Below are 26,581 nucleotides of genomic sequence, written 5' to 3'. Positions count from 1 at the left end.
GACTTCATTCATGATAAGCACTCACCCAGCAACCAGGTGACCAGGGAGACATTGGGCAACAGGACTGGCCCAGGCTGAAGGGGCGTGGGCGGGCCCCAGTGTCACCTCCACCAAAGAGCCCGGATCCTTGGGACTGCCCACGAAGAGGCATTCCCCAGAAGGGTGTGGCTCCTTCCGCCTTGGAAATGGGCAGCCCAGGTGTGAGGCCTGAGCCTTTTGGGCCCTGCAGGGCCGTTAGGAGAGGCTCTTACTCACCATCCCTCACTTTCTCCCAGGCGCAGATGTTGTCCAGGGCAGGCTGAAGCGTCAACATTAACAGATCCCCACAGTTCTGGGGGAGGTCTTGAAGGCTCGAGGCTGACAGATGAGCTGAGCAGCCCGGGGCCCCAGAGGCTGATAGGAAGACGGAGTCTGTGGGTGAATTCCCCGTGCACACCTCCAGGCTGGAATACTGGTCATGTCTCTGCCTTTCCAGGGCAGCAGGGGGGTATGTCGGCCCAGCGGGTGAGGGGGGCAAACAGTGAGGGTAGGGAGGAAGATGACCTTCTAAAAGAGGCTGTGTCGTCTTGGGTGGAGGGCAGGGCTGTTGTAACTTGCTGAGGTATTTCAGACATGAATAATGCTCGGTTACAGGCGTGGACATACAAAAGAAAGTGGGGAGAAATCTCAAGAGACAGGGCCGGGCCAGCTACCCTGTAGCAGCTGCCACTTAATGCCCCAAACGGGCCTCCCCCCAGCGGTGAGGGAGGAAGGTCGCCTCCCATTTCAGGGAACCAGCAGGTACCTCATGGCGGAAGCTGGGCCCCCAGAAACAGCGTCGCTGTGGGCATCAGGTCCCGTGTCTTCCCGGTCCTCTCTCTGCTCTAAGCCTGCAGGAACCCAGCGGGTACGATGTGCCCAACTGCTCAGAGCCCGGGACTCAGGACAGACCTTGACCTCATTTGAGATTCCAAAAAGAGGCCTTTTTCTTTTTTGAGGTGCTTCTGCAACCCTGGGACCCCCACACCCCCACTCTCCAGACCCCATAATCTGTAGATATGACCCCATCTGTCCTCTGAAAGGTAGAAGAGGAAAATTTACTGTTACCTGTTAGTCTCCCTGATTTAAGAGAGTCTGTGGTCAAGGGTCAGAAGGCCTGGATTCTTGATTCCAGCTCTGCCATTCACCAGCTGTGTGACCTTGGGCAAGTTACCTGACCTCTCAGCCTTCACGACATTTCTCTCCGGGAGCTGTTGATTTCTCTCTCTCTCTCTTTTTTTTAAACACTTTTTTTTTAATTTTTATTTTAAAAGATTTTATTTATTTTTTTGACAGAGGGAGACACAGCGAGAGAGGGAACACAAGCAGGGGGAGTGGGAGAGGGAGAAGCAGGCTTCCCTCGGAGCAGGGAACCCAATGCGGGGCTCGATCCCAGGACCCTGGGATCATGACCTGAGCCAAAGGCAGATGCTTAACAACTGAGCCACCCAGGCGCCCCTCTTTTTTTTTTTTTTAAGATTTATTTATATGAGAGAGAGCGAGAGAGAGCACGAGCAGAACAGACAGAGAGGGAGAAGCAGGCTCCCCATTGAATGGGGAGCCCAACACGGGGCTCAATCCCAGGACCCTGAGACCATGACCTGAGCCCAAGGCAGATGCTTAACGACTGAGCCACCCAGGCGCCCCTGTTTTCTTTTTTTCTTTTTTTTTCTTTCTTTCTCTCTCTTTCTTTCTTTCTTTCTTTCTTTCTTTCTTTCTTTCTTTCTTTCTTTCTTTCTTTCTTTCTTTCTTTTCTTTTTTTCTTTTCTTTCCATAAACTCATAAACATAAACCCCAACATGGGGTTCGAATACCTAACTCCAAGGTCAAGAGTTGCATGTTCTAACAACTGAGCCGGCCAGGCACCCCTCTCAGTAAATGGTTGATTGTAATAGTACCCATCTGGTAAAATTATGATAACTAGACAAGTTAGTTCTTGTCAAACACTCAGCAGTGCCCTGCATATAGGAAACCATTGACTTCTCTACCTAATATTTAATTCTGAAACCCCAAGCTGTGCCTGCCCAGCACCCTGTATGTCCCACCAGAGCAAAACACCTTGCTTTAATAGATGATAACTTTCCGCTAACTTTTCAGACCTTTCCCTAGAAGCTCCCTGAGCCAAGAACTCTACCTTGTTTGCCATTTTTCCCAGCACAACACAGAAAAATATTTTTAAAATGTTGATTTCAAAAGCATTCCTGTTTTACAGACCAGGAAGCTGGGGGTGGCGGGTTTCGGGGACATATTCATGATTTCCCAGGAATGGGGGGATCCAACATGTCGAGTCCAATCCATGCCATCCTGTCCTGTCCGCAGTTCTTGAGTGCCTTCTGTAGGTCAGGCCATGGGCTAGGCATCAGGGAGAGACAGAGAAAAGCAGCTAAGACAAGGAAGTTACAGCTGAGAGTGGAATAAGAGTCAGTGACATGTTGAGCTATGACCTGGTACAGGCCTCATGGGAGGTGTACCGTAGCCTCATTGGATCTTCACAACACCCTACATGGTCAGTGCTGCTCCCAGGCCCATTTCCGAGACTAGAAGAATGAAGCTCTGGGAGGAGCAGTGACCTCCTGAGGCCAGGCAGCTGTGGAGAACTGTTTGCACTGGGACTGCGATTCAGATCTACATCTGAAATTGGCCTCAACTAAAGGTGAGACTTTTTATTTTTATTTTTTTTAAAGATTTATTTATTTATTTGAGAGAGAGAGAATGAGAGAGAGAGAGAGAGTACATGGGGGGGAGGGTCAGAGGGAGAAGCAGACTCCCTGCTGAGCAGGGAGCCTAATGCGGGACTCGATCCCAGGACTCTGGGATCATGACCTGAGCCGAAGGCAGTCACTTAACCACCTGAGCCACCCAGGCACCCGGGTAAAGGTGAGACTTTTTTAAATGGTGCAGAAATGAGTGTGGGCATTTGAGGCAGAGGAAACAGCATGGATGAAGGTGTGGAGGGGAGAAAAAAATGGTCAGGGACTACTAAGAATTCTTTTCTGAGAGTAATGAGTGAGGAGATCAGCGGGGGCTGAAGAAAACCACTTTGAATGTCAGGCAGAACACCATGGAGATAAAAGTACAGGCTCGGGGCGCCTGGGTGGCTCAGTCGTTAAGCATCTGCCTTTGGCTCAGGTCATGGTCCCAGGGTCCTGGGATCGAGCCCCGCATCGGGCTCCTTGCTCCGCGGGAAGCCTGCTTCTCCCTCTCCCACTCCCCCTGCTTGTGTTCCCTCTCTTGCTGTCTCTCTCTCTGTCAAATAAATAAATAAAATCTTTAAAAAATAAATTAATTAAATAAATAAATAAAAGTACAGGCTCTGAGGGCGCCTGGATGGCTCAGTTGGTTGAGCATCTGCCTCTTGGTTTTGGCTCAGGTCATGATCTCATGAATCATGGGATCTGGCCCTGCATCAGGCTCTGTGCTCATTGGGGAGTCTACTTGAGATTCTCTCTCTCCTCCTTTTGCCCCTCCCCCCACTTGTACACTCATGCTCTCTCTCCTCTCTCTCTCTCTCTCTCTCTGGAATAAATAAATATTTAAAAAATATATATACATACATATATATAAGTTCTGAAGCCAGACACTCCTGGCCCAAGTCCTGTCTCTCTTGTCTACTTCCTGGGTGACCCTGGGCTAGTCACCCAGCCTCTCTCAACTCAGCATCCTCATTTCTGAAAAGGAGATAATGCCTTTTTCCAAAGAAGACATATAAATGACCAACAGGCACATGAAAACATGCTCAGCATCATTAATCATCAGGGAAATTCAACTCAAACTGCAATGAGCTCTCACCTCACAAATGGCAGAATGGCTGATATCACAAAGACAAGAAACAACAGGTGTTGGTGAGGATGTGGAGAAAAGGGAGCCCTCGTGCACTGTTGGTAGGAATGTGAATTGGTGCAGCCATTGTGGAAAACAGTATGGAGGTTCCTCAAAAGACTAAAAATAGGGCGCCTGGGTGGCTCAGTTGGTTGGGCGACTGCCTTCGGCTCAGGTCATGATCCTGGAGTCCCGGGATCGAGTCCCGCATCGGGCTCCCTGCTCGGCAGGGAGTCTGCTTCTCCCTCTGACCCTCTTCCCTCTCATGCTCTCTATCTCTCATTCTCTCTCTCTCAAATAAATAAATGAAATCTTTAAAAAAAAAAAAAAGACTAAAAATAGAACTACCCTATGATCCAGCATTCCCACATCCGGTTATTTATCCAAAGTAAACACAATTCACTATCTTGAAGAGATACCTGCACCCCATGGTCATGGCAGCATCATTCACAATTAACTGAGACATAGAAACAACCTATGTCCGTCGACTGATGATCAGATAAAGAAAATCTGTATTGGGGGAGCACCTGGGTGGCTCAAATGGTTGAGCGTCTGCCTTCTGCTCAGGTCGTGGTCCCGGGGTCCTGGGATCGAGTCCCACATCAGGCTCCTGACTCAGCGGGAAGCCTGCTTCTCCCTCTCCCTCTGCCTCTCCCCCTGCTCATGTACCCTCTCTCTGTCTCAAATGAATAAATAAAATCTTAAAAAAAAAAAAGAAAATCTGTATTGGAATATTATTCAGCCATAATAAAGAAAGAAACCCTGCCATTTGTGACGCCATGGATGGACCTTGAAGGCATTATGCTATGTGAAATAAGTCAGAGAAAGACAAATACCGTATGTTCCCACTTATATGTACAATCGAACACAGCTGAACTCATAGAAGCAGAAAGTAGGCTTGTGGTTGGCGAGGGTTGGGGAGTGGAGGAAATGGGGAGATATTGGTCACAGGATACACACTTCCAGCTATAAGAAGAGTAAGTTTTGGGGATTTAGTGTATAGCATGGTGACAATCATTAATAATGCTGTATAATCTACTCGAAAGTTGTTAAAAGAGTAGATCCTCAACATTATCACCACAAAAAAGAAAAAAATGGTACTTATGTGAGGGGATGGAGGTATTAAATCACCTCAGTGTGGTAACCATTCCCCAGTACATACGTGTATCAAATCATCACATCGTACACCTTAAACTTATGTATGTTGTATGTCAATATCTCAATAAAGGTCTGGAAAAAATGGAGTTCATAATATCTCCCTCATAGGGGTTACTATGGGATGAAATGAGCTCTTTTTTTTTTTAATTTCTGTAGTTTGCTAGATACTTTTTTTTTTTTCAAGATTTTATTTATCCATTTGACAGAGACACAGCGAGAGAGAGAACACAAGCAGGGGGCGTGGGAGAGGGAGAAGCCGGCTTCCCGTTGAGCAGGGAGCCCGATGCAGGGCTCGATCCCAGGACCCCGGGATCATGACCTGAGCCGAAGGCAGACGCTCAACGACTGAGCCACCCAGGCGCCCCTGAAATGAGCTCTTGACCACCCAGCGCCTGGCACAGGGCCCAGACGGAAACAAGGGCTTGGTAACTGGGGCTGGGGCTGGTCTGTGGGCCTTTTTTTGTCCTCTTCACCTGGAGTGTACCTTTTCTCCCCTCAGCCCCCCAAGCCTGGCTAACTCCCACTGAGCTTGGTTGTCCCCACCTCCATGAAACAGCCCTGTGCCCCAGGCTGGCTTGGTCTCCTCTTCTGTGTCCTTGAAATACCCCAGGGTTTGATGTCCTTCCCCGCACTGGTTCAGTTCCAGGTCGGAACAAGGAGGGGCATATGTCCATTTCAGCCACAGCTGCATCCCCCTACCTGCCCCGGGGTCAGCCACACAGTAAATGCTGAGTAAATAAAGGAAACAAATGAGTGGACGGGGTGGGTGGGTGGGTGGATGGGTAGATGGGTAGATGGATAAATAAATGGATGAATGGATAAATGGACAGATGAATGAATAAGCAGGTGCCAGACCGAAAGGCAACAACACTTCATCCTGAATCCTGGTGAGGTGTGGGGCATCCATAAGTGTGTGGCCTTGAGCCTGACAATTCAGTCCTGAAGAATCTACATCCTGTCTCTGCCCTGGGCGGAGTGTTTGTTCTACTTTTACTTCCACCATGCAATTAACTGAAAACACCCTTTGCCCAGGGAGACAGATTCTATAAAGTCCAACAGCCCTTCCCTCCCTGACCAGAAAGAGAGTCACGGGCTCTCGCCATCCACCTGTGCTTGGCTTCGGGATCCTCGAGACTGTGTTCCCCTAAAGCTCACAGCCCCATCTTTTTATTTTTTCTTATATAGAGAGCAAAACATTATACTCACAAGTCTTCTATTTTATCTCAGGGGTTTCTAGCTTCCTGTGACCTCTTCTGAACTTTATCCCCCTGAAAGACAGCATCCACCCAATAGAAATCATATGTACTCTGCACTTAATTTTCACTTGACATATTACTTTCCCATGATACCAGATACTATTTATTTGTATAACTGCTGGTGGCCATGGTCAGGCCCTTGCTATACAGTAATGCGATTTTCTTAGCCATCCATCACAGTCAGACAACTGGGTGGTTTCTAGGGTCTCACTAGTCCAAGCAATGCTGTGGTTGGGTGCAGAACAGTGTGGCTGGTGTGCGATCTTTGTGTAAATAGGTGGAGCGAAGTATATATATTTACCCGTCTTTGCATAAAATACCTCTGGAATGATTCACAAGAAAATGGTGACATTGTTACTTTTGGGGAGAGAGACTAGGAAGAGACTTTGCACCTGTAGCCTTTGGCATCTATTTTTTTTTTTTAAAGATTTTATTTATTTATTTGAGAGAGAGAGAATGAGAGATAGAGAGCACGAGAGGGAAGAGGGTCAGACGGAGAAGCAGACTCCCCGCTGAGCAGGGAGCCGGATGTGGGACTCGATCCCGGGACTCCAGGATCATGACCTGAGCCGAAGGCAGTCACTTAACCAACTGAGCCACCCAGGTGCCCGCCTTTGGCATCTTTTGCATTTTAAACCAGGAGTATGAATTTTTTCAAGATAATTAAATTCACATTTTAATAAAAATCAAGGTGTCCTCCTGGAGGCGGAGCCTAGTTCCTGCCATCTCCCACCCGCATAGGCTTATGGACTCACTTGCAAAGAGTAGAGTTTGGAAGGTGAAACATAGTAACTTCACAGTGGAGAAGCCCAACAGATACCACCTTGACCACAAGTTCAAGGTGAAGCTCAAGGATGGTGTCATGTGCATGTCACAGCCTCTTGATAGGATGTGATAAGAAGGCACCTCACCTCTGTGGTGGTCGTTTTTTTTTTTAAGATTTTATTTATTTATTTGAGAGAGCGAGCACATGAGAGGGGAGAGGGTCAGAGGGAGAAGCAGACTCCCTGCCGAGCAGGGAGCCCAATGCCGGACTAGAGCCAGGGACTCCAGAATCATGACCTGAGCCGAAGGCAGTCGCCCAACCAACTGAGCCACCCTTTTATTTATTTGACAGAGAAAGACAGCAAGAGAGGGAACACAAGCAGGGGGAGAGGGAGAGGGAGAAGCAGGCTTCCCGCCGAGCAGGGAGCCCGATGTGGGACTCGATCCCAGGACCTTGGGATCATGACCTGAGCTGAAGGCAGACGCTTAACCAACTGAGCCACCCAGGCGTCCCTGAGGAATAATGCTAATCTTGTATTAACATTATAAGATGTTAATACTGAGGGGAATAATGGGTGAAAGAACTCTCTATATTATCTTTACAACTTTTCTGTAAATCTAAAATGATTCCAAAATCTGAAGTTCACTTAAAAAAATAAAGGTTTCGGGTGCCTGGGTGGCTCAGATGGTTGAGCGTCTGCCTTCAGCTCAGGCTGTGATCCCAGGGTCCTGGGATCGAGTCCCGTGTCTGGCTCCCTGCTCCTTGGGAGCCTGCTTCTCCCTCTGCCTCTCTCTCTCCCCCTGTCTCTCATGAATAAATAAATAAAATCTTTAAAAAAAAAAATAAAGGTTTCCCAAGTTCTCATGAGGAATAAAACGAATCAGGTGGCCCTACCATAAACCTTTGGGAAGAAAAGTTTGGGTCCTCTTTTTTTTTTTTTTCTTCTCTGTCTATGGTCTCAGGAGCACTGGGTGTGCTGAGTCAGGGAAGAATGGAGACATTTACTGATGGGGATCCGATTCGGGCCTGGTGTTTGTCTGGGGTTTGGTGAGTCTGTTTCAACAGGAGAAATTGCTGTCACAACAATATAAATAAAATAAATACCCTTGATGTTGAGGTTTGAACCATTGGTGCATTCAGATGGTATCCGGGCTCTTTCTCTGGTGGAAATGGCTCCAGATGGAGGGGGTCTAGAGGCCAGAGTTTTGGTGTCACAGATTCTAATGGCCATCAAGGTGCCAGCTTCGATGGGGAGTTTCTGGATCTCAGTTTGCCGAGCTGTAAAATGGGATAACTTCTCCCTCTCAAAGAACACATGAAAGCACTTTGCAAACGGTATGGTAGGTTCCAATACAAGACCTCAAACTTCTACCGTGGACCTAAGCGCAGGATGGATAGTGAGGGGTTAAGGGTGGGGGTGGGTGTAATCCAGAGCAGTCGTCCTCAAGATACGCTTTTGGTAGAGATGGGATCTCAGATTTCATGACAACCTGACATCTAGTCCATGTTAGGCATGCACGAAGGGCCAGGGTCAGCTTCACAGGCATGCGACCCATGCAGGTGACAGGGTTCTGTGCTCAGAAGGGCCCAGAAATTGATTTAATGCTCTGCTGTCACCATCTTGAAATTCTTCATAATCTCTGGACCAGGAGCCCCGCATTTTCACTTTATACCAGGCGCTGCAAATTATGTCGCCAGTCCTGCTGAGGGCACTCACTCAGCGTGTATGTGTGTGCGAGAGCCGCAAGCCACTTGGGGTTTTGAGGACAAGGAGGGAAGGAGAGGCAGAGGGGCAGAGAGGAGGCTGTGGCCTCCAGGGGGCACGAATTCTGAGGGCAAGAGCTGGGAGGGGAGGTAGGATTCTCAGGAAGTCTTCCTATACTAGGAACCTTGCCTTTTAATTTCCTAAGAAACCTTCAGTAGAACTTCCATTTCTGGCAGCGGGGTGGATTTGTTTCTGGAGGGAGAGTGGGTCTGAGTCAGGACTGCCTCGTCCTGCCAGGGAGGAAGGCCAAGAGCTCCACTGGGTCTGCACTGCTCACCAGCTGCCGTGTTGGAGGTGTTCACCCTGAGAGAAGAGTGAACCAGGGAAGTGAGCTGAAAGGGCCCCCACCCACTCTCTTCATCCCTGTTCCAGGCTGAGCCTGAGCCGGGGGAATCAGTTAGTTCTTCACGTCTCCAAATCCTCGGATTTGGAGAGGCAGGGATGGTAGTTTCCAGCTGTGGATCCCTGAGGAAGGACATCTGGCTAACAGGAAAAGGGGAGGGCTTGGATGGTGGCCTGGGCCTCGGCCCTCTTGCCTTGGGCCTGAATTCCACGTGGAGGCTGGCCAGCCTCTTCCCTGCCCTTGACTGTCCCAGCACGGCCCCTAGCCAAGCCCAGCGCCCCCCCCCCCCCCCGCCACACACTCACCTTTGCCCCCACCTGAAAGCACGGCCCTCCCAAAGCACCAGTCCAAATCCTCCCTAGTCCTCAGGGGCCAAGGTCAGACCTCTTCCTCTGCAGGCTTTTGCAGCTTGCAGGACAGCACAGTGGGTGTCCGCCAGGCCACTGTCTCAAGGTCTGTTTTATGAGGGTGTATGTACGGGGTGTCCACCTGCCCCCAGGCCCCCTGAAAGTTCCGTGATGCCCCATTAGTGCAACATAGTGAAGGGCTAAGGGTGTGGGCGCTGGAGTCAGAGAGACCCTAGTTCCAATCCTGGCTCCACCAGGGTGATCCTGAGCACCTCACCCAGAGTTTCTGAGCCTCAGTTTCCCCTCCTCTAAGGGGAGGATGGTGTCCTGGGTTTGTTGGGAGCACAAACTGTGGCTACTGATGTTATTGTTGTGACTGACGGGATGGATGAGGTTGACGCTGGACAGACACAAATACCACGGCGGTAGGTAATAGCCCGCAAGGGCTTACGATGCTCCAGGCAGTGTTCTAGGTGCTCCATGTGGGACTCATGTAATCCTTATGAGAACCCTGTGAGGCTCGGGTTATTTTTCCCGTTATATAGAGGGGAACCGGAGATCCTCAGCAGGTTATTAAGTGATCTGCTCACGTTAAGGTGCAGTTGGAATTTGCATGTGGGCAGCCTGGCTACAGCTCTTGTACCCACACCCACTAGCTGCGCCAGTCCTCGGCCGCCACCACACTGCCCTTGTCCCCAGAGCCTGGGCCCGACCGCCACCAGCCTCTCCTGCCCTGGTGCTGGGAGCTCCCACTGCCTAAGGAAAAAGCCCTTTATCTTTAAATACTTTTAGCTTTCCAGGTAGCTAATACTTACTGAGCAAAACCCACGCCCCAGGAACTATGCAAAAGATGAAAGTGTTTCATTTAGGGGCGCCTGGGGGGCTCAGTCGGTGAAGCGTCTGCCTTCAGCTCAGGTCATGATTCCGGGGTCCTAGGATGGAGTCCCGCATCGGGCTCCCTGCTCGGCAGGAAGCCTGCTTCTCCCTCTCCCACTCCCCCTGCTTGTGTTCCCTCTCTCTGGCTGTGTCTCTCTCTGTCAGATAAATAAATACAATCTTAAAAAAAAAAAAGTGTTTCATTTAACCCTCAAAAGCAGCCCTGAGTCAGGCTCTCATTGTTACCTCCATCTCAACTCGGAGATGGGAACTGAGCTCAGACGGCTTTTACGTAAGTTGCTCAGGGTCCCACATTGCTCAGGGTGACATGTTGGACATGGTAGGGTGGGGACTTGACCCTAGGTTTGGGTGGCCCTCCTTCCCACATGGAAGCAAACAAGTCCCTTCCAACAGCTGGTCCTTGGGGCCGACTGGGCTCTCCTTCTGTCTGGAAGCCAGTTCATAAATCACTGCAGCAGCGGAGTTTGGGAGGCTGGAAGAGAGATGGTCTACCTTCTCCCTGGCTCCAAGACTGTGATGAGGTCAGAGTGAGCTGCCCCCACCCCCCAGTACCTCCTACCAACCCTCCATCCAGCCCCCCAACCCTCAGGCTAGAAGAGGCAAGCTCTAGTTCCCCCCCAGTTTTCCGGAAAGGCGGGTTTTCCTAGAAGGCAGGATGAGGAAGGAGCTGCTTAACTTTCCAGTGAATAGCAGAGGGTGAGTCAGCCTTGTGCCCGGCTTAGGTGTTGCCTGGCTTGGAATCTGAGGGCTGGACAAGGTGACGTCAGAGAATCCTCCCCTCTAGGCCTGGCCACCTTAATGGCCTGAGACTACGCAGAGACCCCAGGCTGGAGCATGATGGTGGGGGCATCCCATCCACATGTGGGGCCCCTTCCCTCCCTAATTTGGGTTTTTTTTTTACAGATTTGGCATCGTTATTTTGCTCTCTCCTATCCCTGCCCCAAATCATCTCAGCTGGATACCGGCTTCTATAAACAACCTTCTTTGATTGGTTGTTTCATTTAAAAAGAGTTCATTAAGGGCGCCTGGGTGGCTCAGTCGTTAAGCATCTGCCTTCGGCTCAGGTCATGATCCCAGGGTCCTGGGATTGAGCCCTGCATCGTGCTCCCTGCTCAGCGGGGAGCCTGCTTCTCCCTCTCCCACTCCCCCTGCTTGTGTTCCCTCTCTCGCTGTGTCTCGCTGTGTCTGTCAAATAAATAAATAAAATCTTTAAAAAAAAAAATAAAAAGAGTTCATTTTTTTAAATTTTTTTTTTAAGATTTTATTTATTTATTTGAGAGAGAGAGAGAACGAGAGATAGAAAGCACGAGAGGGAAGAGGGTCAGAGGGAGAAGCAGACTCCCCGCTGAGCAGGAAGCCCGATGTGGGACTCGATCCCGGGACTCCAGGATCATGACCTGAGCCGAAGGCAGTCGCTTAACCAACTGAGCCACCCAGGCGCCCTAAAAAGAGTTCATTAAAAAGAGTTCTGGAGATGGATGGTGGTAATGGTCACCCAACAATGTGAATGGACTCAATTCTACTACACTCAGGAAGGATTAAAATGATAAGTATTATGTATCCTTTACTACAATTTTTTTAAAACACAAAAAAGAAAATAAATTCATTATGAAAAATTTCAAATACATGCAATAATAGAAAAAATGTTCCCATGAATTTCCATATATGCCTCCCTGAGCTCCAACTCTCAAGGGTTTTGTTTTAGTTTTTTATTTAAAAAAAATTTTTTTTTAGATTTATTTATTTGAGAGAGATAGAGAGCACACAGAGGGAGAGGGAGAAGCAGACTCCCCTCCAAGCAGGGAGCCTCATGCAGGGCTTGATCCCAGAACGCCGGGATCATGACCTGAGCTGAAGGCAGATGCCTAACCGACTGAGCCACCCAGGTGCCCCTGCTCCGTGATCACTATGGAGCCCGATGCGGGACTTGAACTCAGGGCCCTGAGATTAAGACCTGAGCTCAATCAAGAGTCAGTCACTTAGGGGTGCCTGGGTGGCTCAGTCGTTGAGTGTCTGCCTTCGGCTCAGGTCATATCCCAGGGTCCTGGGATTGAGCCCCACATTGGGCTCCCTGCTCCACAGGAAGCCTGCTTCTCCCTCTCCCACTCCCCCTGCTTGTGTTCACTCTTCTGCTGTATCTCTCTCTGCCAAATAAATAAAAAATAAAATCTTTAAAAAAAAAAAAGTCAGGGGCGCCTGGGTGGCTCAGTCGGTTAAGCGACTGCCTTCAGCTCAGGTCATGATCCTGGAGTCCCGGGATCGAGTCCTGCATCGGGCTCCCTGCTCGGCAAGGAACCTGCTTCTCCCTCTGACCCTCTTCCCTCTCGTGCTCTCTGTCTCTCATTCTCTCTCTCTCGAATAAATAAATAAAATCTTTAAAAAAAAATTTAAAAAAAAGTCAGTCACTTAACCAACCAACTGAGCCACCCAGGCGCCCCTCAACCATCAAGGTTTTTGCCCTACTTGCTTCATCTACCCTTCTTTTCTCTTGTTTTCTTTCTGAAAGTATTTTATTTTTTTAAGCTTGTATTTACTTTTTACTTATTTATTTTATTATTATTTTTTAAATAATCTCTACACCCAACGTGGGGCTCAGACTCACGACCCCAAGATCAAGAGTTGCAAGCTCTTCCAGCTAAGCCAGCCCGGCGCCCCTTTTTTTAAAAGTATTTTAAAGCAAATCCCAGACATTATGTCATTTCACCCCTACATCAGCACTCATCTCTTACAAAGCGGGGGAACATCCTCACATGTAACCTCAATTGTATTAATCACACCTAAGAGAACAATATTCTCTTTTCCTTGGAGGATTTAAAAATTATATCTGCAGCTCCTTGTAATCACAGTGATACCCTGTGCTATTTTTCACTTTCTACTCTACTATAAAGGTTATTATGTGTATTGCTTTTCTTCTGTCTGCTTCCATTAGACTATGAATTCCACAGAGGCCAGAGTCTTTGTTCGCCAATGTATCCTTAGGCTTAGAGCAGTGCCTGGCCTATACTGGATGGTTCAGTAAATATTGGCTAAATGAATCAGTTTATGAATGATTTAGGGCAATCTGAAAATATACCTGCATGCAATTGAACAAGATAAAATAAATTAAGACTAAATTAATTGAGACTGACTGACTACAGACAGGTCCCCAGCTGGGCTCCGAGCTGTGATACACCTACTTTGGACTTTTGGGTCCTGGGATCCAAAAGTGATACACCTACTTTGGACTTACGGGGTCCTGGGATCGAGCCCCACATCGGGCTCCCTGCCCCGCGGGAAGCCTGCTTCTCCCTCTCCCACTCCCCCTGCTTGTGTTCCCTCTCTCGCTGTGTCTCTCTCTGTCAAATAAATAAATAAGATCTTTAAAAAAAAATAAAAACCAAGGAGATATACAACTATTGAATTATTATGTTGCATACCTGAAACTCATATAATGTTATGTCAATTGTAACTCAGTTAAAACCCAAACCAAACCCAAGGAGAGCTCTTCCTGATGGCCACCACATTTTCCAATCTAGGTATCAACAGTACGATTTCAGGTGTGTGGTGGGTGCCACATATGGGTAAAAATGGTAGTGAGGACACAGATGTGGATACCAAGGGGTTGGGATTTCTAGGCCATTGGGAAGACTTATGCAGATGGTGAGAGAGAATATTTGAAATCAGGAGAGTTCCAGAAAAATGGAGCTGGGCAGCCGCTGGAAGTGTGGGGCATTGCTCTTCCAGATTTTTCTAGATGTGGGGTGCATGATTAGCTTAGCACATGGGTAGAGACCAGCACAACCCCCTCCTTCCTCCCTTAAGCCGTTCTAGTTTCTTACCCACCCAAGAGATTTATACCCCGGCAAGTAGACCCTATTCGAAACTCTGACAACTCCTTCCTGACCAGTCGGGCATTGGGCTGGAAGCCAGGCAGGAGGGTGACTTCGCCCACACGGGACTAGGACTTAACCAGGTGGCCACCACGTGCCCAGCATCGTGTGGATGCTACTGCTAACTTCTCACCTCCCCCGGCGCCCTGGTTCTACAGAGGAGGAACACAAGGTCAGGGAAGTGAACTGAATCTCCTCGATTCAAATAGCAGCCAACAACAGCAGTACTAATAAAAGTAATCATAGTCCTAATAGTACTGTAGTAACAGCAGTAATGATAGAGTAATGATCCATTGTACTGAGCTTTTCTGTGTCGGCTCCTACCCGTTTCGTGTGCGCTCATTTAACCCTCACCACAGCCCGTGAGATGGGTACTATCACGGACCCCAACTTACACGGGAGGGAACAAGGCACAGACACGTGAGGACCCTTCTCCCAGGTCCCAGGTCTCGAAGGGAGAGGGAGAGCTCAAACCCAAATGCGGCCGATCTTAAAGCGTCTGGTCTCTTCGGGGCCACGTTAACCGTGGCGGTCACCCCCAGCAGCAGCAAACGTTTATGGGGTGCTTTCCGTGGCTCTGGCCGTCCTTGGAGCCGCACTACCAGCCTGGGCAGCGTCTGCCTCTCCCTGGTCCTCTCCCCCGCCACGGACAAGGGCTTGCTATGAGGCCTGAGTTACTTCTTACCCAGGGGACGGTGCCAGGCACCGACAAAGTGCTCCGTTTTGTATTATTGTCACTATTTGTCTCATTAAGGATGATAGCACCGCCCCTCCCCATGGCTCATCAGAAGAGAAGTTTCTGTCTGGCGCACATCATGGTCCAGGGCAGGGCTCTGCCCAGAGGCCTAGGGCTCCCTCTACCATGGGGCTGCACCTCTCCCAGCACCCCTGGACGCTCTCGGCGAGCCAGCAGGAGACAGAAGAGGATGTGGCTCATGTGTGGGTCTATCTGGGGCCAGGCCTGGAAGGGGCACTTGGGACTTGGGCTCACTTTCCAGGGGCGGTGCGAGTCACATGTCACGCACTGCAAGGGGACCGGGAAAGGCCTTCTGGCCGGTGCGCACGAGAAGCGACCAGGGATGTGGTGGGGACCTCAAGTCACGGCCACACAGCTATCATTTTAACTGTGTTGACAGGTGGAGAACGGAGACCTGGCCAAGGCCCCAGGACCGATCAATGGAGGAGCCAGCCTTTGACCCCAGGCCCGTGTGACCCAGGGCCGCCCGCTTACCTGTAGAGCCTGCTACGCCCAGCTGGCCTCTCCCCTTGCTGCTGCCCACGGGCTCCCCCCACTGCATCCCCTCCTTCCCCCCGAAGGCGGCCCGGGCCTCGCTCGGACAGAGCCTCCAAGGAGCCCCAGCGCCTGGTGTGACGAGAGCCATGTCTGGCGGATGCTCGGCACAAGGCAGTTGCACGCAAGAAGCACATGCGTGTGCAGGTGTCCAGGGGCTCGGGGCGGGGGAGCCTGTAAACCCCCACGCGCTGTCTCCTAATGGAAGAGGGCAGACGGCAGCCCCCTGCCACTCTGGGAATGATACGGGGAAGGTCACCTTAAAGCCGCCGGAGGAGAGTGGATGCCCACTGGCAGGATGGAGGCGGAAGAGTCTGGAGTTGGGGGGGAGCGCATAATGGAGCAGGGGAGTCGGCCGGACCCAGCGGGGAACCCAGGGGCGGGGGTAGCTCAGTCAGAAACAGAATGGCAGCCAACATGCCGTGGGCATCTCCCATGTGCCAGGCCCTTCACATGTGTGACTGTCTCCTCACATCAACCAAAGTTATGATGTACTATTATCGTCCTCATTTTACAGATAGGAAAGCTGAGGCACGCAGGGAGGCCGCGTCGCTTGCTGGAAACGGGCAGAGTTGGGACTTGAGGCCTGACGTGTCTGAGGCTGAGCCCTGTGTTCTTATGCACCCACAGGCTCTGCTGCCTCCCCGGGGCTGGGAGCTGGGCCCTGGCGGGGTTTAAGGGTCAGGGAGACCCAGGCAGGCACTAGACTTTCCTGCCCCTGTGAATAATGGACCAGCGGACCTACCTAGAGCAACTTCTTTCTCCCCAGCACCTTAGGCACCAATGACTGGGAGAGACCTTGGTGTAGGGGTCCAGAAACAGGGGTCCACACTCTGGACCCCCACCCTGCTCCCTGGGTTTCCTGCTTTACAGCTCCTAGGTCTCCTCGGGGGCGGTTCCTGGCAGAGTATGTGCTCAGCAAATATTTGTCAAATGCGTGAGTGAGCGAACAAAAGGAGGAAAATATACAGCCTTTTCTCTCAACATCACCATGTTTTTTTTCTCTTGTATTACCGTATTTCGTATTTTGCCCATCACAGGAAGTACACTTTCCACATTTTACCACCTGCAATTGGGTCAATAAATCTCCCAATTGCTGTCGGCAAGGTGACAGTTGTGATAAAGTTGTCGTTGCCTGAAAAATATCTTGATCCATTTATTTCAACTACACCTTTCTTTTTATGTGCACAGAGATGATAGGTTATGAGATAAAGGAACTTTTCCAATGAGGGAAAAGATAAACATCCTAAGTAAGAATAGCTTTCTATCAGTTTAATTGGCAGAGGTTTTTTTTTTTTTTTTTCTTAGCGGCACAGGAAATAATGTGTTCTTATGATCCAAAACATTTTGGAGTCAATGACACACAGCATGTCAGGAGCACCTGACTACTGAGGATGAAAACAGCTCACAAGCACTGAGCTCTTTCCAGGCCTTACATTCACTCTCTAATTATCATCTAGATAATTACCACCTAGATAATATTATGGTTCCCATCTTACTGGTGGGGAGACTGAGGCACACAAGAGGCAAGTAACTTCCTCACAGTCACCCAGCCAGTGAGAGGCAGAGCCAAGACTTGACCAGTGGCGATTTCATACCAGAGCCTGGGTGCCAACCACCGGCATACCCTGCCCCCCAACTCCATGAGTGAAGAGAAACAATGGGATTATCATTTTCTATTTTTAACACCTTCTGGGGTAATGCATCGGTCTGTCAACATTTCTGGAGCACTTACTGTGTGTGGAATGAGCCCTGTGCAGCAGGGGGGTGGGGGGGCATGGGGAATCCCAGTGAAAAGACCCCAGGCCTTTCTAAGCACACCAGGTCATTCTAGGAGGACAGAACTGTCACACACCATGCTAACTTACACATCCATGTAATGGTCGCGGACGATTTCCGTGCAAGCTGGGTATTCTAAGTACTAGTAGGAGTAGAATGGAGGGGCTCAGCCAGTGGGACAATCCAGTAGGGCTTCATGGAGGTGGTAGCTTAAACCTATAAACCTTCTCCAGGGCTTCAGCCAGGGTTCAATAGTGCAGCCGCCTTCCCACGACAGAAGGAGGCAGATTTCACAGGGAGGTGGTGCCCTTGCCCACAGTCTGCTTTGCCCCTGTGTGGCTGTCTTAGCTGGTACTTCAGCCCAGACCTTGGCCTTGGCCGCTCGGCTGAGCCAAGCAGGCTATGAGTCAGGGGAACACAATGCCTTGAGCCTCCTGAGTGGCAGAAACCCAGCCCAGCTGCTGTGTACTTTCTGGGCAGGGACAGTGTCCAAGTCTCAGATCCTGACAGAGAGGGTGGCTTCTCCATGTCGAGGCCACTGGCTCCTCCTTGGCTGGCCTGGATCCAAGACTGGTCAGTTCATGCTGCCTGATGGCTGGTGTACTCTGGGTTCAAGTCCTACATCAGTTCTTTTTTTTTTTTTTTTTAAGATTTTATTTATTTGAGCAAGCAGAGGGAGAGAGAGGGAGAAGCAGGCTCCCTGCCGAGCAAGGAGCCTGATGTGGGACTCGATCCCAGGACCCTGGGATCATGACCCGGGCGGAAGGCAGCCGCTTAACCGACTGTGCCACCCAGGCGTCCAACCTACATCGGTTCTTTTACAAGCATGACATTGGCTTGCCCTGCTGAGCCTGTTTCCTCTTTTCCAGAATGGGATATCAGTAGAACTGACTTTGCAGTATTTCTGGGAGGATTTAGAGACAAGGCCGGCAGGCCCCGTGCTCAGCACAGTGCCCGGCAACAGTGAGCACTCGGGAATGGGGGCTGGTTGATGGGGCTGCGCGCTGAGCTAGTGCTCGGCAAGGTGGAAGATGCCAGAGTCAAACTCTCAGGTGCCTGGGAGGAGCCGACAGTTCACCTGTGCTGAGCCTCAGCTGAGGTCTCCGTGGAACAGGAGTAAGAGCAGGAGGGGCTGCGTGCCTTGTATTGTCGGGATTTGGTAACAAACATTCATACAGCAGGTTCTCAATAAATAACAGGTTTCGTCATGGTCTTGCTCAGCTTTGGCAAAAAACTCTTAATTGTCTCCATTTTTCAGAAAGGAAAAAGCACAAAAAGGTGGAGGACAACCCCCCAAGTCCTGCCATGAAAAGGCCTGGCTGACGGTCCTCAGGCTGTACCATCAGCGCCCCACCCCCAAGCTCTGATGAAGAATCGGGGCGTGCTGATGATAATGCTCAGGCTGGGACGACGGCCTCGGGTGCTTCGATCAGCTAACAGCTCCCAGGGCTTCTGACTCCTTGTCCAAAGGCTGCTGACTCAGCCTTCCTCCGTGTGGTCATCCTCCCTGAACAGGAGGTGCTTGTGAGCTCCAGTACGAGTGCCTAGGGGGACAGTTGCCCCCAGGTTCCCTCAGTCACTAATGAGAGGAGGGACACTGAAACCAGTGTGTGTCCACCACATTATTTCTTTTAAGCCTCATAACCCCCTAAAGCATGTGTCAGGTCCCATTTTATACAGGAGAAATCCAAGCCCAGAGAAGTTAAGAAATCTCCCTGAGGTCACCCAACTTGGACGTAGCAGGGTCAGGCTTCTAACTGACGGAAGGGGAAAAGCAAGGGAAGAAGGAGCAGGAAACTCTGGGGTTACTGAGTGTGCCCCACATCCCCTGGCCCCTTACCACTTCAGTGCCTGCTGTCAGCTCCCAGGACCCGGCGTGCCCTGGAATTAGCACCCCTCCGTCCCGGTGCCCTCAAGGGCGCGGAAGGGAGATGGAGATAAAAAGTCCAGCTCCCAGGTCCCTCTGTCTGCCTAAGCCACGCCATGGCCAGGGTCCCCCTGCGGTACTGCTGGGACCCCGCCCGTCCCCAGTGATAATCTGCTCATTAACACACCCTCTCCTCCCTGTCCCACTTCCCCACCCCTGCTTCCACTTCCTGAGAGCCTCACCTCAAGATCTGCTTCTGGGATCATCTAAACCAGGTTCACCATCATCCCAACCAGGGGTGGTTTTGCCCCCGGAGACATCGGCAAGGTCTGGGGACATTGTTGATTGTCACACTGGAAGAGTGAGGAAAAGCTACTGGCTTCTTGAGGGCAGAGGCCAGAGATGCTAAATACCCTACAATGCGCAGAACAGTCCCAACAGTGAAGGGTTATCTGGCCCCAAACGTCAAGAGTGCTGAGGTTGAAACTCCCTGACTATGAGCTAAGGGACCGAGTGGCCCCTTGCTGGTGATAACCCTCTAGCATCCTAGCCTGACGGGAATGCTCTCCCACAGCCTGGGTGTGAGAAGGCTAGCTGGGTAGGGCCCCAGCCCCTGGCATCCCCTGGCTTTTGCCGGGCTCCACCTCTTCCCCTTCAACCTCCCATCCGTTCCGAATGGTTCTGCCGCTTTCCTGGCCCCACAAGATCCAAGGCCAAGCTGGGGAAGAAAGGCAAGGCCTGGCCATTCAGAACACCCCCTTCCCCAGGCCACGCTGAGGCGTTCAGGGAGGCACGTGGCTTGAGGTGAGCCAGCAGAATATTCTCTGGGATGTTTCTGCCAAAGACTCTCTCGGGGAGGGCCCGAGGGCAGGCAGACAGGGGCAAGACAGGGGCATCTCGTGGATGCAGACAGGTGGAGAACCCCGCAGACCTGCTGATCAATGCTGAGGGGAGCAGAGTGCTGACGACAAATGGATGCTTCAGGGAGTGACTCAGAGCCTTTCCCTTTTTGGAATTGCTTTCAGTCTTGACTAATAAGGCCCTGTCTCTCCCACTGGGTTGGGAATTTCCTGTTCTTTTATCTCCGCCCCAAGCTCCACGCCTGGCCTCCTCCCCTTCGGAGAAAGGGAGAGAGCCCAGTGACCCCACTGCAGGGTCATCCAGCCACTCATTTGTGACCTCAGGTTACTCACCTACTGTCTGGCCGGCGGGGACCACCTGACCCAAGTGTCTCATCCCATCACACAGATGAGAGAAGGGCGGTGGGAAAGAACCACGTCCGCCCTGTAGGATCCCCTGGGGCAGTGGTCTCTTTGGGCTCCTTCGAGGACCTGATGTAACCTAGAGACCACTCCCTCGGGGTTCATGACACTCCCAACAGGCACATCCTGCCCTTACATTGCTCTTTTGGTTTTTCAAGGGAGCTGTGGATGAACTTTGGAATTTGAATCTGCGGCTTCCTGGCCGAGTAAATCTGAGCAGTGCACTTCCTCCCTCTGAGCCTCAGTCTCCTCATATGCACAATGTGGATGTGAGCCCCAGGGGCGTGTCTGGGCGCCATTAAAGGGGTCGGTACAGGCAAAGCCCTTAGTGTCTGGCACTAGTGTCTGACAGACAGTCAACGCTTTGAGGGAATCATAATATTCTGGAAATACTTTGAAAAATAACGAAGAGCCGCCTCGGGCCACCCCTCCTGTCCTAAGCTCACAGGGCACTCTGGCCCTCAGGAGGCGGGTGTGGAGGCCTGACACACTCCCGCCAGGGCCTCCCTCCTTGGCCAGCTGGTGCTTGGTGGTGCAGGGCCTGGGGTGGGGGCCTCCCCCCGGCACACCCAGCCCCCCACCCCTGTGAGTCAGCTCCACTCCTTAAGGCACAGCAACGCACAAGTCACTTCCTGGCGGCCCCAAACAAAAGCCTAGAACCCACAGTCCAGGAACTAGCCCCTTATCGCTCCTCAGGCCTGATAAGAAGGGCAACAGGGTCTGAGTCAGTGGGGAGTAGCTGTTTCATGACTCCCCTGGCCTCAGACCTGCTCCCAGCCCAACCTGGGGGCTCAAGCCCCTCCACTTCTACCCTCTCCTTCCCAGCCAGGCTGCCCTGCAGCGGCATCTGCGGAAGAAACGGGCTGAAAAGGCCCTCGGAGCAGCAGAGGGCCCGGCGGGTGGGATATTCCTGCAGTTCCTCACATAGGCAGGCTCTCTGGGGCCCTGGGAGTGGGGCAGGAGACAGGACCAGTGCGAGGAGGGAAGGAGAAGGTGAAGGGAGGGGTGGGCCCTTGCCCTCCGGCTGGAGCACTCCACGGGGAGGAGCTCCAGCGGCAGTCCCTTCAGTGGCCCCTCAGCCTCCCACCCAGCCCCACTCTGGTCCAACTATCCTCCACCCGGCAACTGGAACCACCCTCTTTTAAGCCACATCTGCTTGTTCCAACCTGCTCAGAACCCTGCTGTAGCTCCCCACTGCCCTGGGGGGAGAGGTCAGGCTTTCTTCTGACTCCCAAAGCCTCACTCCTGCCTTGCTCCAGATGCGGCTATTCACACAGTTTTAGAAAGGAACTTCTCACACTTCTGGGTCTCTGCTGCCGGGACCCAGCGGTGGGGGGGTGTCAGGACTTCCTGGGCAGGTGGGTGGAGGTATGAGGGCAGGCTTCCTGGAGAAGGTGGCATTTGAGCCGTCCTGGTATTTTGGCAAGAATGAGAGAGGCAGAAGGAGAGGAAGGCAGGTGATTCCCAGATAAGCCAACAACTCCAATTCACCCAGCTTCCACCTGAGCAAGGAGCCTGGCTTCTTTCCGGGCAGTGGGTTCTCGGGGAAAGAGCAGAAAGCTCAGCACTTACCAGCTATGTGACCTTGGACAAGTGTCTATCCCTGATCTCCCCTGTAAAGCAGGCTGAAGCCACCTTTCAGGGCTGCCAGGGGAGAGGAAAGCCCGCAAAGTGTATAAATGCCCAGTAGGTGCTTGAGCCATTTGATCTGTGAGGGGGTTTTCTCTGTGGCAGTCTTTTGGTTGCTTCTCTGGTCTGGGTCAAGGGAAAGGGCCAGGGTCAGGGAAGGGGGGGACGGGCAGGGAACCCAGAGGCCAGGCCAACCCGGATTTTCCAATTGTTCTTGGCTGCATGTTTGCTCCTTGCTGGTGGGAGGAAATTCTCTGCACAAAGACAGGAAAGCAGAGGTGATCTGTGGCAAAAGCAAAGCTCACGGTGGTGCCTGGTATGAGCCGAGGCTCTGCAGCCCCTAGACAGCCAGCCAGGGCAGGGTGTAAGAGCCCCGGCCCCCTCTCATCTTGGAGGCCATGGCTTCCAATTCAGCTCCTCCCCCAGTGTTTCAAGTTCACAACCATTGACTGAGAACATTCTAGAGAGAACCTGGAAGATAGTACTCTCTCACCAATTGTGGTTTTAAGAGACTTCACTATATATGTGTGTGTGTGTGTGTGTGTGTGTGTGTGTGTGTGTGTGTGTATGTACTGTAACAGCTTCATCAAAGAGTAATGTACCTGCCACACAATTCACCCACAGTAAGTATACTATCTGATTAGTGATTTTTTTTTTTTAGATTTTATTTATTTATTTGGCAGAGAGACACAGCGAGAGAGGGAACACAAGCAGGGGGAGTGGGAGAGGGAGAAGCAGGCCCCCCATGGAGCAGGGAGCCCGATGCGGGGCTCGATCCCAGGACCCCGGGATCATGACCTGAGCCGAAGGCAGACGCTTAACGACTGAGCCACCCAGGCGCCCCTGATTAGTGATTTTATACAGCAGTCCAACCGCCAACACAGACCAATTTTCAAACACTCCATCACCTTATTTGCCCGTCTCCAGTCAGTCCCACCTCTAGCTTTCCGTCTCTATAATTTTGCCTATTCTATAAATCCCCACCCTCTTAAAACAAAGAGAAAACAAAGTAAAGCCCCGGGAAGAACCCCGCCTGAGAGTTCTCTCCCAGGCCTGAGAATGGGAAGACTTTGAGGGCAAAATGGCTGTGTCCACAAGGGGGCCTGGAGATGCGTCCATGCACGCAGGGCTTGGCCTCCCTGGTTGAACTCCGGGAACTCCCAGGAGAATTTTGGGTCAGAGAGGCCTGGGTGGGGCGGGGCCTGCATGGTCCTGCTCGAGCCGTCATTCCTCAGACGGTAAGCAAAGTGTCAGCAGCAATGGTTGCTACTCAGGGCCTGGCTTGGCCCCCACCCAAGAAGAAAGGATAGGTGTGGATGCAGATGCTCCCCAAGGACCCACGTGTGGGGTGCTCACTCAGCGCGAACGAGTCTTGCCCCAGCCGGCTTGGATGGCGAAGGCCGGGCCTGGTGTGTCTGGTGTGTCTGCACAGGCCCCTAGCCTGACCTCCTGGGCCCAGGGGGCGCTGCTCTCTTGGCCCAGCCAGTTCTAGTTCTAGCCAGAAAGGCTCCTGTTCCCAACCTTTGCCTCTGGGCCCCCTGCCCACCCCCACCCCCGCTGCCAAGCTCACTACGGGTTATGAGTATTCAGAAAGGAAATCACTAGGGCGCCTGGGTGGCTCAGTTGGTTAAGCAACTGCCTTCAGCTCAGGTCGTGATCCTGGAGTCCGGGGATCGAGTCCCACATTGGGCTTTCTGCTCAGCAGGGAGTCTGCTTCTCCCTCTGACCCTCTGACCCTCTTCCCTCTCGTGCTTTCTATCTCTCATTCTCTCTCTCTCTCTCAAATAAATAAATAAAGTCTTAAAAAAAAAAAAAGGAAATCACTAGCTGAACCGAGGTATAAGTGACCAGGAGACCCAGAGTAAGCAGTCAAAAAAGAGCTCATTCACAAAAGCAGGGCAATTTTGGAAGCTAAGGCTGGGGGCTGGGCTGGCTTTTGCCTACAAATCACCTGGGTAGATGAAAATCGGGGTGGGAGGTGGGGAGGGGCCATCTTTGTCCTGATCAGGGATTTACTGTGTTTCCTGGAGACTGGAGGCAGCCTATAAATGTTTTCTTTCTGCAATGACGAGGCCTGGAAGGGAAAGGGAACTTTCCAGTATCTCCAATAGGGCAGCCTTTCTGACCCAAAGAAGAGCAAAGCTGTCAGTGTGGGAGTGGGAGTGATTAGAATTAACAACGATGGGGGCACCCAGATAGCTCAGTTCGTTAGGCATCCGACTCGATTTCAGCTCTGATGTTGATCTCAGGGTTGTGAGTTCAGGCCTCAGGTTGGGCCCCATGCTCAGTGCAGGGTGTGCTTATTTTTTTTTTTTAAAGATTTTATTTATTTATTTGACAGAGAGAGACGGTGAGAGCAGGAGCACAAGCAGGGGGAGTGGGAGAGGGAGAAGCAGGCTTCCCGCGGAGCAGGGAGCCTGATGTGGGGCTCAATCCCAGGACCCTGGGATCATGACCTGAGCAGAAGGCAGACGCTGAACGACTGAGCCACCCAGGTGCCCCAGAGTGTGCTTATTAAGACTCTCTCCCTCTGCCCCTCCCTCCTCAAATAAATAAATATTTTTTAAAAATTAGAATAATAATAGTGAACATTGACAGCTTCATATGTACTGTTCTAAGTACTATCTTATGGGGTATGTACCCCATCACCCCCATTTCACAAATGACAAAACCCAGGCCCAGAGACATGAAGAAATGTCAAGAGTCACACATTCCTGGAGGGGCCTGGAGCTGGAGGCCAAACCCTCAAAGTTGGCTCTGTTTATGCCCTGGCCCAGTACTGACTTCCGTCACGGAGACGCCTCGTTAATAGGCGGACACCCCATCCTAGAACACCAGAGCACAGCTGACAACCAGGTTGCCAGTACCTCTGCTCCCTCCAGGGCCCCTTACTGCCCCAGGATGCTGAGTAGTGAGAACCGAACGTGGTGAAGTACTTATAACAAGTTGAACTGTGTCCCCCGAGAGGAGATGTTCAAGTCCTAACCACCCAGTACCTGGAAATGTGACCTTATTTGGAAATAGGTTCTTTTGCAGATGCAATCAGATGAGGTCACAGGGGATTAGATGGCTCTGAATCCAATGACTGGTGTCCTTATAAGGAGAGGGAGATTTGGAAACTGCAGATACACATACAAGAAAAAGGCTGTGTGATTACAGAGGTGAGCAGGGATGTGTCTATAAGCCAAAGAGTAGCAAGGATTGTCAGCAGCTACCAGCAGCAAGGAGAGAGGCAGAGAACAGAGTCTCCCGGGGAGCCGCCAGGACGAACCAACTTGGCCGACCCCTTGATTTCAGACTTTTGGCCTCATGAACTGGGAGAGAATAAATTTCCGTGGGTGTAAGCCCCCCAGTTGGTGGTAATTTGCTAGGGCCGCCTGAGCAAACTAATATAGTCACTTTCTCAAACTCCTTCACCCAGCTTTGACAGGTAGTCACTCTTTGCAGGAGAATCCTTTTGGAAAGTATACTTTGCTACAGCAGACCCAGAGCTGTTATTCAGCTTCCTCTGCCCACTGTCTGGTAAGCGGTGTCCCCCAGCTGCCCATTCCCGGGGTCCCGGGCACTGGCAAGAGCCGAGCTGAGCCCGCGGCTCCCCACGGATGGTGGTCTACCCAGGTGGCAGCAGGAGGAAAACAACCCTCTGGCCTTGGTCATTTTTAGCAGCTCGAGGGCTGAGCCAGCCCAGCAACAGAAGGCTGAGGGGTGGAGGAGGGTTAGGGTAGGGATGACCTTTTCCAATCTTGCCACATCTGAGGAGTGAGGCAGAGAAAACACAAGCCCACGCCAGAGGTGCTGGGGGCTGGGGCTCAGTGACACAAAACACACAGCCAAACAGCCCACTGAGGACAGTGAGGTCATTCTGAAGCTGACTCACTCAGATTGGCAGAGAGGAGCGAGCAAGGAGGAAGTCAGCTTCCCCTGAACCAGAAACCAGCGGAGTGCACAGAGTGGGCCTGGGAGGGGGCGCCTGGCCCTTCCTCGCCGAGCTTACCAAGTCTTCTGGGTGAACGCCCAGGTGCTCATCAGTCTCCTTTCTCAGGACCCCTTTCGAGCTGAGGCATGTGGTGGGAGGCGGGCAGGCTGGCTACCTCATCTCCGTCATTCACTCACTGTGTGATCAGGAACAAGAGTCCGGCCATTGGCTGCCTTATTTGGAAGGTGCCCACCTTTCCTACCAGTACCCAGGAGGCCTCCATGGACTCAGGGATGAGAAAGCACTCAGCACAGGGCCTGGCATCTAACTGGCGCATTAATGCAAAAAAGAAAAAAAAATTAACATTAAGTCCTTCTCAAACACAACTCCCTTGGCTTTTGGGGGTAAACCACTGAGCAGGAGGATGGGAAGTGAAAGCAAGTGAAGTTATTTTTTTTCCCCAGAAATGGAAAGTATATTTTATTTATTTCTTTTAAAAGATTTTATTTATTTATTTGACAGAGAGATACACAGCGAGAGAGGGAACACAAGCAGGGGGAGCGGGAGAGGGAGAAGCAGGCTTCCTGCCGAGCAGGGAG

General features: G+C 51.5%; 1 protein-coding gene across 1 annotated transcript in view; it reads right to left on the bottom strand.

The window, feature by feature from the left end:
* Window positions 1–1,798: 1,798 nt before the first annotated feature.
* The window catches only part of SLMAP (sarcolemma associated protein), a 194,358-nt gene continuing 169,575 nt past the window's right edge, over window positions 1,799–26,581 (bottom strand). The window contains exon 25 of the transcript XR_012380909.1: window positions 1,799–2,370. The gene's annotated coding sequence lies outside the window, so the exon portion shown is untranslated. The remainder of the gene's footprint in view (window positions 2,371–26,581) is intronic.

The sequence above is a fragment of the Callorhinus ursinus genome, unplaced genomic scaffold (genome assembly GCF_003265705.2).
Source record: "Callorhinus ursinus isolate GAN/ISIS: 27379988/994484 unplaced genomic scaffold, GSC_fseal_2.0 scaffold15, whole genome shotgun sequence".
Classification (NCBI taxonomy): domain Eukaryota; kingdom Metazoa; phylum Chordata; class Mammalia; order Carnivora; family Otariidae; genus Callorhinus; species Callorhinus ursinus.
This window is presented reverse-complemented; position numbering and strand designations above follow the sequence as displayed.